The sequence below is a fragment of the Cygnus olor genome, chromosome 11 (genome assembly GCF_009769625.2).
Source record: "Cygnus olor isolate bCygOlo1 chromosome 11, bCygOlo1.pri.v2, whole genome shotgun sequence".
Taxonomy (NCBI): domain Eukaryota; kingdom Metazoa; phylum Chordata; class Aves; order Anseriformes; family Anatidae; genus Cygnus; species Cygnus olor.
Window position 1 is genome coordinate 7,451,046 of NC_049179.1, and position 15,585 is coordinate 7,466,630.

At 40.5% G+C, this 15,585-nt stretch overlaps 1 protein-coding gene across 4 annotated transcripts in view; it reads left to right on the top strand.

Moving 5' to 3' along the window:
* Positions 1-15,585, top strand: part of USP3 (ubiquitin specific peptidase 3) — a 102,517-nt gene that overhangs the window by 36,980 nt on the left and 49,952 nt on the right. The gene's annotated exons all lie outside the window — the stretch shown is intronic.

Here is a 15,585-nt window from a genome sequence, read left to right on the forward strand (position 1 = left end):
TGATTCTGGCATATTGGGGCTATTTATCTGTAGCCCTACCCAACCCAGCCATGCAGAGGCAGGCTGCAGACTGCAGCAGCAAATGATGAATGGCTTGTGCTCTTCTAGAAAGTAGCTGTCTTTGAGTACGGGTCCTCTCTCATACTTACTCTTAGTATTTTGTAAATCTAGATCGTAATAGCTGATTCTGCCTGCTCTGTTTCAGCCAGATGTAATCTAGAGGGAGAGGGTGTGAGCTATAGTAAAAATGTTTTTAACACAGCTTTTTAATCGCCATTGCCCAAAAGAGAGGGATGTAATCTGTCTACTGTGTTTGTATAGAGGAGCATGCTGAGTCTGTTGAGGTTTCTGTAGAAGAAATTGTTTTGTCACCAGCCTTAACATAACTGGCAACCTGTTCGACGAGCTGCTAAGGCTGGTATCAGTAACAGTTGAAGATGATGTCCTCTGCAAAATGACTCTCTTGTGTAGTAGGGTGTGGACTGAGCTATCTGCCAGATATATATCCCCTTCTTCCTATTTTCTGCCCATGTTCTTGAAAAGTCCGCTACACTGAAGTATGCTCTGAATCTTACCTTCTCCCTCAGCTCTTTTTTTTTTACATCTTTACATTCTACACCTCTCCTGGCCCAGTTTCTGCTGTAATTTGGTTTGACATCATCAGGAGGAATTCTGGGCAGTGCCCATGCTTTTGAGGCTAGCTGGGTAGAAAATGCTTTGCTTGCAAAATACAAGCCTCCGCCCCCCCCAAACAAGCAAACAAACAAACTCCAACACCTCCCTGAAACAGCTGACACAGTTTCCTGCTTGTATTCTATGCAAACCACACAGGGCTTGCCATTTGATTCTATCTTTATGAAATTTTAGGTTGCTAGCAGTTGGCTTTCATCTCAGCATCATTCCAAGGTGGAAACAGAGCAGGGCTGTCACAGATTGGTGAGGCTCATGAAAAGTTGTAGATTTGGATCTACACCTTCTCATGAGCCCTGCCAGTCTGTGACGTGGCAATGTAAGCCACAACCAAGTCAGCCCCCTATTATGTCTGTTCAAGAGCTACATTTTTCATATGCCTTGGTGAAAATACAGTGTATGAAGTGATCTCACTGCAGTTCATCTTCCTGAGTAAAATTGGGTTAGCAAAATACTGATTTAGTTAGAACATTTACTCTTTTTGTTGTTTGTTGAGATTTGAGGCCACCAGGAATAGCCATATTTCTGACGTGAACTACTTAATTTGTTTATTAAGCCAAACTGTGCTATCGGCAAACAGACACATTTCATAATGGTGGACTTGAGAATTTTGGAAAAAGAAATGAAGGCAATTGCTTTGGCCTTGCTGGCATATCTTTGACAGCATCATCCAACACATATTTAGACAAAATTTAATTTGTTTTTTCTTATCTTCACTGTCTAAAATTGTGGTTTTCCCATGGAATAAATGTTGTAAAGTCATTACTATAAATAACATATTATATCTTAAGGGTTTTGGTTTCTTTTTGCAAATTAACTCCTAAAGTGCCTTCCAGCATGGGAAAAGGTCATGTCATTCCAGTTATGCAGGAATCAACTGAAGAGTCATCAGTTTTAGCAGGAAATCAGACTGGGAACGTGGGCTTCCAGATATTCTTCAGGCAATGTCAACACGTAAATTGATGAGCGGAATGATTCGAAAGCCCTGGAATCATGGAACCCCTAGTCTTCAGGAACTGAATTCTGGTCTTGGTTGGTGGGGCACAACCAGCCAGAAAGGAAGGAGCTGGAGACACAGGACAGCTGTGGAATAAGCTCTCTTGGAAAGCTATAGTTTATTCATATTAAATCATAGGCCTGTTTTCTACCTTTTAAGTTTAAGTGCCTTAGTTTCCACTGTTGGACTTTTATGGCTTGAATCCTATGTCCCAGCGTTGCACAGGCATGCACATATCTCTATGCGTTTCATTGTCTCTTGACTTTCATTGACTCTTAAAAATGAAGCCTAAAAACATTCCAGTGGGAACAAAAAGGAATTTTAGTGGAAGTTCCAGAAATTCATTTTGAGTTTTGCATCTGTTTTCCAGTGACAAACCAATAGCCTGCAAAACCAGCAGATGTGTTGCTGTGTTCCAAACCTTTGGTCTTACTGGCATCAGACAACTCTTTTAAAGGCGTTTGGGAAGTGGAATCTGGGGGTAGTTGCAATGGCGTCTCTGGAATTGAGTATTTAGTCTTCTTGGCTGTGCAGCTAGCACTCATACCTTAGGAATCACTAGCTGAGGACAAAGAGATCCCAGAAAACTTGTATGTGAGAGGGAGCCTTAAAAAAACCAACTCATTAATAATATTTTGGGTGTTTCAGAGTAAGAATATATAATAAATATGTAATAAGACAAACAACTCAGAGGTGATGGACATGTCCATTTAATTGTTTTGGAAAGGATGTATACAGATATTAAAAGCTAAAATTGTTACTAGGTAGCTAACTATTAAATATAAATACAGAGTAATTCCTGATTGGCAGAGATCAAGCTTTGAAGTGAACCTTGCCTTATCAGATAAACGGAGAAGAAAGAAGATAACCTTCTTTTTCTTGGCAAAGGCACTGAATGTGCATCCTGAGGCACAGTGAGTAAAGGTAGATTTTTTTCAGCTGTGGTTTCATTTTCATTACATCAGCAAGCCTTGAAGGTAAGAACTAATCTTCTAAAAATCCTTCATATTGTGGATGATACACAAAACAAAGACACTGATCAAGACACTGGTTACTAGAAGCCACAGAGTTAAGGCAGGAATTCATAAATCCAATGCCCAACCCTCTGAATAATATTGTACCTCTCTAAAATTCTCTATATGTTAGTTGTTTTCCTTCAGCCCTCCCAAAAATATTAGTCCTTATGGAATAAATGTCTGCTATGTCAGACTAGCCTAGTGAAGTCAAGTTCAAGGTTTCTTGCTTTTATTGAAGTATCTGCTAAATGTGCTGGGAACTGTCAGATGAAGCAGGGCAACACTCCAGGATTTTGTGTATGAGAATGTCAAGCAATACTGTGGGTAGACACTTGCACAAACTCAGATCAATTTCCCCAAGCCGTTTTTTTTTTTCAAACTATTATTCTGATTTATTCACTTCACTAAACTTAACCTCTTAGGTTGTGTTAGGGCATTGACTGGCACAGTCATTGATGAAATCTTTCACCCCTAGGTTGCTAGGTTTAACTTAGATATGGACATGTGAAATCAAACCGTTGCTGCTCTGATGCCTTGGCAAAATACAGGGTAGCTTCTGCACAGTTCCTAATGGGCAGGAGTTTACATCAGTGATGCAGTAACAGGCATTAAACAGTATCTTTGGTCACCTCGTTCAGCAGGAAAAAAATGCTAAGCAGGCACAGGGTTCTTCCCTGGGGCTCTGACACACTACAGAACTGACTTGTGTGAACACTTAAACAGTCTGAGAGGATACTCCTGCAAACCAGAACATTTGCTCATGATTGTCTTGGTTCATTTTCCTCCCTAAGTGCAGCTGATGGTGTGGGTCCAAGACCTACTATGGAATAGCTGACAAAGTAGTTAAAAGGCAAGGCAGAAAAGTAACAGGGAGTGACAGGAGGGGGAAAGCAAGATGAACCAAAAGCCAAATAAGGGAAAATGTCACACGTATGTACAACAGATATATTGCTTTGATGAATTCTTCAGATTGCTGCAGGCAAGATTAATCTCCCTTTTGCTGACAGTTTCTCTCCTAGATTTCTTTCAGCATGATCTTTCCCACTCCAGGAGGATTCAGGCAACATGATCACAAGTGATGCCTGCCAGGTTGCTCTCTCTGTTTATTCCAGTTTCCAGGGCAGTCTGACATCTTTCCTGGGTGTTAACCACTCACTTAGTTTTCATTATGTTAACTAAACATAAAGGTGAATTCGATGAGGCATGCAAACATCAGCAACAATTTGATGGGGCATGCAAACATGAGCTTGTGTAGGAATAAAGATAAATTACTGAGACTGTCTAGCTCAGTAGCAATGGATGATTTTGTATTTCAAAGGACATACTCCATGAAGTGGAGCCTGCTGGAAGGTATTAAATCTTAATTTACTTCTGGAATTCACTGCACAAGAGAAGTATTAAAAACATACTTAGGTTCTTGCCATTCTATACACCCTTGCATTTTACAGTGAGGTTGTTTGTACTGTCCATTTTTTCCTCTGATTATTATTACTCTGTGCTGTATGAATAACAAATTGCTGGCCAACTAGGGGATTAGAATGTTCCCTTTTATGTTTCTTTCCTCAGATCAGAGGGAATAGATACACAGCTTATTGTAGGCCTGAAGTGGGGATTTGGCTTGCTGGGCTGTAATGTCTTGGGGTTGTACTGTGATCTGGCAAAACTGGCCGAAGGGGGATTGTTCCAGTGTAAGAAAAGCTGCAAACTGGGCAAACTTGGCTGAGAGGAGGGTATTACTGCATCAAGCTTTATATAGGTGTGTAGGCATAATATATGAAAATGGAGGCTAGTCAGTTCTTCAGCTTGTGGCCTGGAGTAGAAACTACCGGGCAATATATGATACTGTGCTTACCACAAATTGCTTATGTTGATTTCCATTTTCATAAGCTGTGCTCAGAACAAGGCTATTACCATTGTCTTGCTCTGTAGCAAAAGCTACACATCAGAGAAGATTTCTTTTAACATAACTTTTATCCCAGGCTTTTTCTTGCATACACAGTGGCATCCTGATGTTTGCACAACTAAGAAAGAAGTTCCAGGTTTTATATGAGGTCACTTTTTGCTGCTTTGCATGTGATTCTTGACTTTGTGCTATGTCCATCTCCTCAGCTGCAGTATGTCCCATTTGCTTGGCTGTGTTTCTCTTTCAATCAGGCTTCCCCTATTAGCCTCTCTAAAGATGTAAGAGTACAGCTCTATCCTTAGTTTTGATTTCTAAACAATACGAAACTCTTCAAGTTTCTGTTTGTATGGCAGTCCATTCAGGTCACAGCTGTCAGGGCAGCAATTAACCACTTCTCATATCTACCTATTTTTCAATCTTCATGTCAATAGTCCTCCAGCACAGCAAATACTGTTCAGGCTCCTTGTGGTACCCACTGCGGAACCACACACACTGAGCAATTGGTTGAACAGGATCTAACCTTGCTAGCAGGACAGAATAGGGCTCTTGGATTGGCAGCAACTTGAATTTCAAACAGAAGACCAGTCTGAAAGCTCCTAACTGGCACAAAAATGCAGTCCAGTAGAGAGGAAAGGCTGTAGAAATGTGTCCTCTTGGTGAACCACAGCAGAGTCCTTTACTGCCCAGCTTTGGGTCTCAGCTTTAGCAAACTGTTCTCTCAAATTGCAGGATTTCACTATATGTTGTTTTTTTTATTGCACTTTTTTATCGCGTGGCTACATTTTTCTTTAATGAAGTTAAATCTCCTCATAAGTTGAGATCTTCATTCACAATCTAAGATTTGCCATTTCCTCACCTGAAAGGACACTGGATTGAGATGTCATGCAAAATGTTTCTTGAAGAAAATGGGAGCTTCCAAACTTGCTGAGTCTCAGGTGTTTCACCACAGAACAGGACAACTGACTAGAATGCCATAATTCAAAAATGTACTTCTATGGGTTCAGATTTAGAGCCTGTCTTCCCTGAAGTCAGGTCTCAAACAGATTTAAAAGAGCATGTAAGATCATGTCAAGCACGGTACTAAAACTCCCTCTGAGTGCATATATTGGTTTGTTCAGAGTACATTTTCAGAAGGATTCATTTATCATGAATTGCTGGGTTGAATTCATCCTGTTACAGTAAAACATCACTGCTAAGTAGCTTGGTCTCAGGTCCCAGCTGTTGGGAAAACTTAACTTGTGTTTAAACAGTACACTAAACTATGATGCTTAGAATAGGTTAAGCAGCACCCTTAAAAGAAACAGACTGAATGCTGTATTTACAGTGGCTGTAACTATAACCAGTTAGAAATATCTCTAATCTTGGCGTGTATGTGAGTCAAAAGTCCAAATATGGTTGGCTAAAAGGCAGAAAGATGTGAAAATTGCTGAAGGTCTAGATCGTGTAGATGGGGAGTGCTGGGGACAGAACTAGGTCCCTTTCTTTAGTCAGCTTAAACCCAGCTGCAGCCCATCCCTAACAGGACAGCCAGCCTGCTGAGGGTCCTGGGCGGTGAAGACAGGGCCAGGGAGTCAGCCCTCTGCACAGCAGCCTTGCCTGGTTCTCTGCTAGTAATTCAAGGAGAAACTTCAATGAGCTCGAGCTAGTCATTGTAATGCCAACTGTTGAATCACAGTAGCTAAAGGACTGGGGTGCCATGTGCCCACCTTCCTTCTTCCCATTGCCAGCATCAGTGCATTCTCCAGGCTCTCACTTTCCCCCCCTCCAGCATGCTGCAGTGGGATACCAGATGCTTTGCAGAATTTCCAGAAAATAATATGATAATTTTCAGAGGAGTGAGAGGCTGGGCATGACCGTTTAGTTTCCCTTCTGGAAAAAAAAGAAAAGAAAAAGAAAAAAGCAGAAATACTCTTTTACATTACGCAACTCATCTTTACCTTATGGCTGGGGGCAGATGGGAAGGGAGCATACCCCACTGTACCTCTCCTCTGTTTTTCCAGCCTGATGAGTAGAGATGCATGAATTTGCACAGCCCTCTGTAAAGCAGAGGCATCTTGTTTTGGTCTTAGGCTCAAAGCACTATGTCCCCTGAGATAGTATATTGTGGTATTGACTGAGCCGTAATGTTTGGGCATAAAAAGGAGAATATCTCTTTGTGATTTCGTTCTGAATCATAAAAAATGGGTTTGCAAGGCAGATAGAGGGGATACATTAAATGTATGCCTCTTCATCTAATGATTTTATACAGATAATGGCATTAGTTATCTTTGATTTGTCAGCTTGTTGTGGTTTCTGCTTTATCAAGGACTCAGGTCTTTTCCCATTATTAGAGTGGAGCAGTGAGGACCTGTCATTGAATGGGGAAATGGAGAAGAAGTAATGACTATATGAATGATATGTAACACAAATTTGTGTCTAAAATAGGCTCTGACAAAGTCCCTTGTCACCTGCCAGGATGGTGACCTCTGACACCACATGAAAAGCACAAATGGTATCCTACATTATGACAGGTTACCTAGTAAAGTTGTGTGAAATAGTAAAAGAATCTCAAAGGCAAACCCTCTTCTGTGGTCACTGCTGTGACTAACAGGGTTTCTCTGTACTCTTCTAAAAACATGCTGAAGATTTGATTGTGTGTGGGGGTTGAGAAATGGTCCCTGCAAGGTGGCAACAGACCAGAAACAATTTCCAGTGAAAGGTTCCAGCAAACCCAAAATATGAATTCATGGTCCTCTCAGGTGGGCTTTATATAACGACTAAATAATAGGTATACACTTATGAGTCACTATATTTGTCCTGTCTGCACACACTGGAAGCCCAAAGGTCTGGTTAAAAAAAGACTCACACTTGTTTGCATGAGCAGAAGCAGAGTACAACAAAGTGAGGCATTCTACTAAAGCTGGAACACAGCATTCTCCTGGCTTCATGCTCCTGGATTCTGCCAGAAATACTCCTCAGAACAGCAGGATCATTTCTGGTGCTGGCCACACCATCAGTGTCTCTGCTCTGTCTGCTTCATTCACCACACGTGGTCATGGTGTTGGTTCAAGAGCTGATCAAATTAAATGTGAGACACAGAGGAGCTGGACAAATGTCTTGCTGTAGGGAAGGCAGAGGCATTTGAATATGTATCATCAATTCTGGCCTTGCCTAGTTGCTGTGCTAGCAGGGTGGGAGAAGGGAGGGAGCTGGACTGGGGGACCAGGAGCTTCCATGATGGATTTCAGTTTCTGACTATATGACTGACTTCCCTGTGCTTAATTTCTGTCTCTGCACCTTAGTAAACATCTGTAGATGCTGCATACTTTCCACATGGCAGACAGTCAGACTAATATAGCAGTACGAACAGGGAGGTTTGGAAAAATGGCCTCACTGCTCTGTTGTCTCCTTCCACTGGTGCAATTGTGCACTTTGTTCTAAGCATAGGGGTTCACTGTAGCTGATGGTGCTGCACACAGGATGAATGCAAATGCCCGATGTTGCCACTTTCCTACCTTCACCAACACAAGATGGCTGGTGAGAGTTGGACTGCAAGTCCTTAAATTTCTTTTGGAGTGTCTGTGTGGCTGAGAGATGTTATATGCTCATTAACTTCCAAGCAACTCTCTAGTTCTCCTTCTGTTAGAAAACAAAAACAAATAACTTTGCCAAGTCAGCTTGTGACTGGAAAAAAAAAAAAAAAGAAAGAAAGAAAAACAAACCCCAAAACTCAATTTACAGCTTTTTCCAAAATACCTTTAAGCTGTCTAGAGTGACTCACTGACGTCTGCTACACATCAAGAGATCTAAAGGTATATTTTAAAATAAAACTAGCAAGATGAATATTAACTCTTCTCAGCCTCAGCTCCAAATGTATTTATGGCTTAGTGTTCTGAGTTGAGACTGTTCTAAATCAACAGGAGAACCTATGCTTAAGCTACTACAGGATGATTAAAATAGCCGTCTCCTCATGTTGGGCTTGCAGAGTCATCTCTGCTGGTGCAGAAACTCAAAGCAGGCTGTGCTCCAAGCAGTATTTTATTAGCTTTGGAGACATAAAAAGCTTTCTTGGTTTGTCTTGCTGGTAAACACTTTGCCAGTCATGTGTGGGCCTTAAAAGCCAGTGTGAAAGAAGCCAGTGTAGCAGTTTTCCAGAAATGTAAATCTCTTAATAATGGCTGCACAGGCCAGGGAGTTAGGGGTGGTGGAAGGACTTGGGGCCAGTTCTTTGCATGAGGGCATGAAAATTGGGTGTGTTTTAAATTATGTTTACACTGCTTATATTTTAATAATGTGTTCCATAATCTTTAAAAAATATTAACTGTCCTCCAGCAACGTCAGGATTCTGCTTCTTCTGGCCCTTACTCCCTTGGGGCAGTCAGTGCACCAGTAGTGCAGCTGGGGCTTGAAGCCTCCCTACAAGGGGATTTTTTATGCAGTTCCCTCAGACATGAGGCTGTTGGAGTTCTCCCACCAGCTTGCTTACTGCAGCCATCTTGTGTCCAGAGCCGCAACACACTATTTCAAGCACGGTGATAAACAGATTATCATAGCAAACAGTACCTTATTTGCTATGGGAGGACCAGCATAACCCAGCACTGCAGATTGTAAGCATTCCTGAATAGCCTCTGTTATTACAAAACTGTGGACTGCTGCAATCTGTTTGCTTACAGAGGTACTGCTGGGAATGGGAATGACTGACAGGCACTGTCAGTTTTTCTACAGAAGTTTTCCAGAGTTTTTCCACATTAGCTGCACAAGTCTTTCCAGATGATGGTAAATCAGATTGATTTTTAATTTCACTTTTAACTTCATCCCTTAATTTCAGCCCTTAGTGATGCATCTTCACAATCCCAGAAAACTTGCAGCCAGCTAAGTAAATATAACCTCTAACTGCTAGAACTCTGAAATGCTTGTCGGTCTCTGGGCTTAGAACCATTTGCAAAAAATATAAGCAGCATGTGCAAACAACACAGGCAGTGCACGCACTTGCAGGAAAAAGTCAAGTCTGCGGATAGTCCTGAGTTTTACTGTCCTTGTATGTTGGTGCATTGTGGTTTCATATTCCTAATGATTTTACAGGGCCATCAACCATATCTGTTCATTTTCCCACATTTCAAAGTGGTGTACCAGTTCTCTTCTACTTGAAATTTCAGGGCTGCATGCAATAGCAGCCTGCTGGCAGCAGAAATGCCTGTGGCACAACCCTAGGCAAGGAATCTGGTTGTGACTATCGTTGGCTTTCAGGGAGAAGGGACCGGGATGGGTATGGCAAGATTTGGAGTCAGATTGATCAGCAGCACAGCAACTGAAGTTGCTGTTTTTATTTTTTTCTTCCCTTTCTGTCTTCTTGGGTGGAGTGACTCCATCCCAACCTTTTATCCTAGGAATGGATATCCTAGGAATGCAGCCTGTGCAAATGAGAAGCTGTAATGAGAAGCTGGGCTTGTTAGCCTCTGTTTCCTTAGGGAAAGGCTGTAATGAGGAGCTTTACCTTCATGCAGAAATACTGACAGCAATGATGTAAAGCTTAAGCCTTCGATCTGGAAACACAATCGATGATTACTTGCCATGCTTATGAGAACCTAAATGCTGTGGCTATTTAGATCAGCATTTTGATTTACTACAGCTGCTACACTTACCCACCAAAAGAAAAATAGCTTACTTTGGCAAGCATGTCTTGGTTATTCTGTACTTCAAAGCTCTGGCTTTTCTGTACCTGAAAGATGTGGAGCTTGCCATTTTCCCTTGGGCTTGCTTGAAATGGAGCTAAGTAAGACAAAGAAGAACTGGGTGTCCTGAACTAAAACCCCTTTTTGAACTACACTACACACCACACAACCACACAATCATTTCTTGGGCTTGGATAGTCATGTTTACACGAGTAAAATCTCATGCTCTAAATACAGGCTTACCATTACCCTCCAAATACAAGCCTCAACCTACCTTAAGTACCATGCTTAGGGTAGAGACAGTACAGCAACCAAGGTTTGCATTGCTGAAACTTCAGTACTTTTCAGGAAACGATGGAGCATTCAAAATGATTTTCTGCTGAAACAATAACAATTTAATGAAAGGGTCACTATGATGAGATCCCTGAATCATTTTTTTTCCAACTGTTTGCTACTTCACAACACTGTGCTAACATGTAGTGATAGATAATCATCTATTTTTAGCCTGTTATACGTTGCTTACATGTTTGAACTATGAGAAGTCATTCAAATGAAATATGGAATGATATTGATAGGGATATGTGAATCCGTGAAGACATTGAAATGTAGTTATGTAGATGCTGCTTAACTATCCTTTTGTGACTAGAGATGGGGCAACGAGGGACCACAAAATGCAGCAGGTCTTACCAAGCTTACTCATTTACTGGCTGGAACATCCATTCTGGTCACTGCTATGAAAGCACACTTTTAACAAAAGGTAATCGTACTAATGAAAGGTTTTACTGTAGTTATGTGTCACCTTAGATTCTTTTAGACACACAGATCTCAGAACATACAGAAATGCACATTAACTTGGTACAGTGTCACAGTGAATTGGGGATGCTTGTATTATGTGAGCATGGATGAGTTGCTAAGCACTTCCTGGGGGAGTGCCAATAAATCTTTTTTCATGGTGCATCATAAATTCTTGACCACAGAGGCACTGCAGAAATCAGTCTAGGTAAATTTGGGAGTCTAGCAGGTAGAGGCAAAGTAATACAGACTTACAGCTATTCTTAAATAATGCTGTAGCTATATTGAATTGTATAGGGCTTTGAGTGAACGAAATAATAGGCATTGCAGATTTAAAACTCTTTAAAAGGTCTTCAAACAGTTTTCTTGAATGTGATTTGTGTCACCAAAGTAACTTCCTGATCCTCCCGCAAAATGCCATGATTTTAAATGATTAAAAATATATTGGGTCTTGACTTTGTTTAGTGTGAAACAAGTCAAAATCCCAGGAAAGGAAGACTGTTTAATATGGTAGAAAGAAGGTCTGGATCTACTCTATAACTTAGCTGCATCTCTGTTCTTCAAAGTTCAGGGCTATCAGTGTCAGCAGTTCATAAAATCCCTTTGGTTACAGCACTGAACAGCATATTCACATTTTGCTATACTGAGAAAACCAGCTTAGTGTTTGTTGCTGAGCAAGACTGCTTTTAAGGATCTAATATTGCTTGTAGGGGATCTCCGTGGCTTCTTGTTTCAGCACAAGCTGGATATCTCCCTCCCACTGTATTTTACCATCTCAGTTTCAAGCTCCAGCTAGAGCAGAAAAATTTCGGAGAGCCTTGTTCAGTCCCTGAGTTAGCAGATTTCAAGCAAAGGGAGTGAGGACAGGAAATCTGAACCAATGGTCTCCTTTTCATGATTCAGATTGCTGTTCAACTCTGTGAATAACTGATCCTGATAACATGATAAAAAAATAATATATTCCTAGTGACATGGCAAGAAAATTCCCATTTCCCTGGTCTAATTTTATCCCAAACAGGATAAAATGCTGCCATTCGGGGACTAACACAAGTCTCATTCATCCCAATTATCAGTGATGTGTATGCACTGTCTTTGTGTACAATGGCAAGGTTTTGCCAGGGATATTTTGCTTTTGAGTCATATTGCTTCAGAATCTAAATGCTCTGAGCCACTGGTACCTTCTGTGTTAATATTTACAGCGTTTTGTAGACAATAAAGTAAAACTAAAATCCAGTACATGCCCAGTACAGTATAAGGAACAGTGGGCTGCAAAATTCTTTGAACAAAACTAGAATCATGTCTGTGCAACAGAGAGGTGGAATGTCCTTGTAGCTTACAGCAAACAGAGAAGCAAAAATAGCTAGTGGAATATTTTGACTGTCAACAATCTTGTTTAATGTAGAATGAAAAGTAGTATGGTTTGTGTACAGTTACAGTTCACAGACATATGATACTTTTACTGTAGTAATGTTCTACATGGAAAAAACAGATGTTAGAGGTGAAAAAAGTCATATTAGTTCATCCAGTTTATCCTGGGACTTTACCATCAGACCATTTTTAAGTGTTTGGGATGGAACTTGAGAAATTACTTCTTTTACAACACTTTCTTTAAAATTTCTTTTCACAGACAAATAGATTTCACATTGTTTCCTGAGATTTATGTAAAGTAGTATCATTCTGCACCATCCCATTCCCTTCCCAACCCTGCCATGATCATCAGAGAAATTCTTCTTTTAATTTTGTGGTTTCATTTTAGTCTATTTTCCTTATATTTGTTAGCAAGCTAATCTTGGTAGTGAAATTCAAAACGCTTATGTTATCTTCACGCTTAGTGATTGTGGCATAGAAACTTCTATGGTTTTGCCCCATGTGACATAAAAAACAGTACCAGTGAGTTTTAGGTTCTGGAATTATTCAAGTGCTTTTGAACAGTTTTCTCTTCCTTGATCGAATGGATCAGCTGGTCCTAGCAACCACATTTTCCTGTCAAATAGGTTTTCTTTCAAAAGGATGCTTGGGAGAACTCAGTTCTTCTCTACGCTTTTTTTTTCTCTGACACACAATGTAAAATGAGTTGTGTATTTTTTTAGATATACCCATAGTTATCTCATTTGCCTAAAATTAGTGTGTAAGCCTTGCTCAGTTGTGATAAAGAGAAATTAGCTGCATTGTCTGTGAAGTATTCTGTTTTGATTAAGATAGGATGAAATAAAACCTGATGATCTTAAAAATAGCTTAAGATGAGTAGAGAATCATAACATTATTTTCGAGACTGCATTTGGACATAATATAATATAAAATTTACATAACTGATTACAGTAGAAGCTAGGAAATCTGAAGGCCAGTGACATCAAAGAAGCTGGATGTCACCAGAATGCACTTGCATTATTGAACAGAGTCTGGAGGACAATTAATGAAGCTGGGGTTGAAAGCTGCCAGGCATGAGAACTTCCATGCATTTGTTTAAGGCACGAATTGAAAATAATCCCTTTTCTATACAAAAGTTAAGAAACACTGTGGAGAATTTTAAAGCAATTAGGTTCATTCATGTCATATTTTTTTTACATCTTTCTTGGTTTGTTCAAAAAAAAAAAAAACACCTCAAACCCACCACACAGATTAATCATATTCACCTTTATTTATACCTTGCAGTGGGCTCAAGCCATGCCAGTGCAGACAAAGCTAAGTTTGGATCAAAGGTAAAACATTGCCTTTGTTCAATAGGATGCCTCTGGAGTCCTTGGAAAAATGATGTAAAATTAACATAAGCTCTCAGAAATCAAAGCACTAGAAGATCATCTGAATATCAGTTATTTTTATTCTGGTAAAAAGACTACAGCTCTTTGCTTGTTTGTTGCACTGCTCTCTTTTCCTCCTACTACCACTCTCTTTTCTGGAGCTACAGCTCCCAGAACACAATGAACTAGAGCCATATTCGAAGGATTTCAACCCCCTCATCTGAGAGATGAAGTTGTAACAGGCTTCCCACTTTTGCATTCACACTTAGCATTCACTGTTGTAAGCTGCAAGATTATGTTGGAGGCACTGTTTGCCTCCTGCAGAAGAGCGTCCATTCTGGAGGATTCTATCATCTCAAAATACCCTTTCCAAAATGTCCACTAGCGACTGGATTTTGCAGGCATGTTCAGCAATGGGAAAATTGAATCTTTTACACCAGGTCTCATGGGTTACCACATTGTTGTCAAGGCTCAGAAAGTGCTTCATCTCTTTGGGCAAACACAAACCATGGAAAAGGACACTTTTTTTTTTTTTTCCTGATTGTTGTAGCACATTAACAAACTGCCCCTTTGGCCCACTTGGACTCATTTGCTTAATGGAGAGGAAAGCAACCTTTTAATGTCATTTGAAAGAAACACATAAACGCAGATTGTGGGCTAGCCCCAGTTCAAGTCAGTAGAATTGCTCCAGTGTATGCTGTCTGGGGAATCTGACCAGTAGTTCTGCTTGTCTGAAGGAACATCCTTCTGGAGAAACATGTGTACATGTACAATATATGCATGAATATACATACATGTATGTGTATGTGCCTACACAGTCCAGACCACATGGATCCTGTTGATAGTATGCAGTTTCTTTGGCAAGTTTCTTTCTTTTCTGTGAGTTTTAGGAAACATAACTGCTCTGTAGGTATACGTACTTCAACTGGACTTCAGAGAAAAACAATCTTCTGCTCCAATGCAGTCTGTATCAGCCTAATTCAATCATACTGCTATAGTAAACATTATTCCCCACAAGAAACGACTCATTCAGAAATGAGGGTTCCCCCCTCAGCACTGGGAAGAACCATTAATCCTATGGAAGCAGAAGTTCAGGTAATTTCTTCCAGTGATGGTGCTGAATGAAGGTCCTTTCTGTTCTGTAGCAAGACCTGGTACTTTTTCACAATGTTTTGTGCCACACTGCCCCCTCAAGGTATGTGCGCATAAGTGGTGTGGACGTGCTTCAAAGGAAGTCATCCCTGTCTCTTTATGCTTTAATCTTATGTTCCAAATATTGTTACAGATGCTTACTCTGGATATTTGCCTAGTTTTAACATTTTGTCTTTCATCTACGGCAGCCCTGCCTTTTTGAGAAATGTCCTTAACTGTGTAAAGGGACTCACTTGTGGTGTTATGATCAAATGCTGAAAAAGTGCATGACCTTTATTTTCAGTTTTTCATTGCATGTGTAGGCAATGGAAATAGATCTGTTAATGCAACAACATGCTGCCAGAAATGTGTTTGTGGTATTTCTTGTGCTGTGGTTTACAGATGCAGCTAAGCTTCTGTCCACCGCACAGATGGCATACATCTCTTAGTGCTGCTAGGCCAGCCTTTAATAAACGTTTTATTAAACTGAGACCCAGTATTATGACCTCCCCATATCCTGATGCTTTCTACTGATCTTTTCCAGGCCAGTTGTCTGCCTTAGAGTTGCAGCCACACTGAGTAAAGAATTCATTTCCTTGTAGGTTTCTGTATTGTCCCCATTGCCGTCACCGTATCTGAATGTTTCACTTGTACACCTTGGGGAATA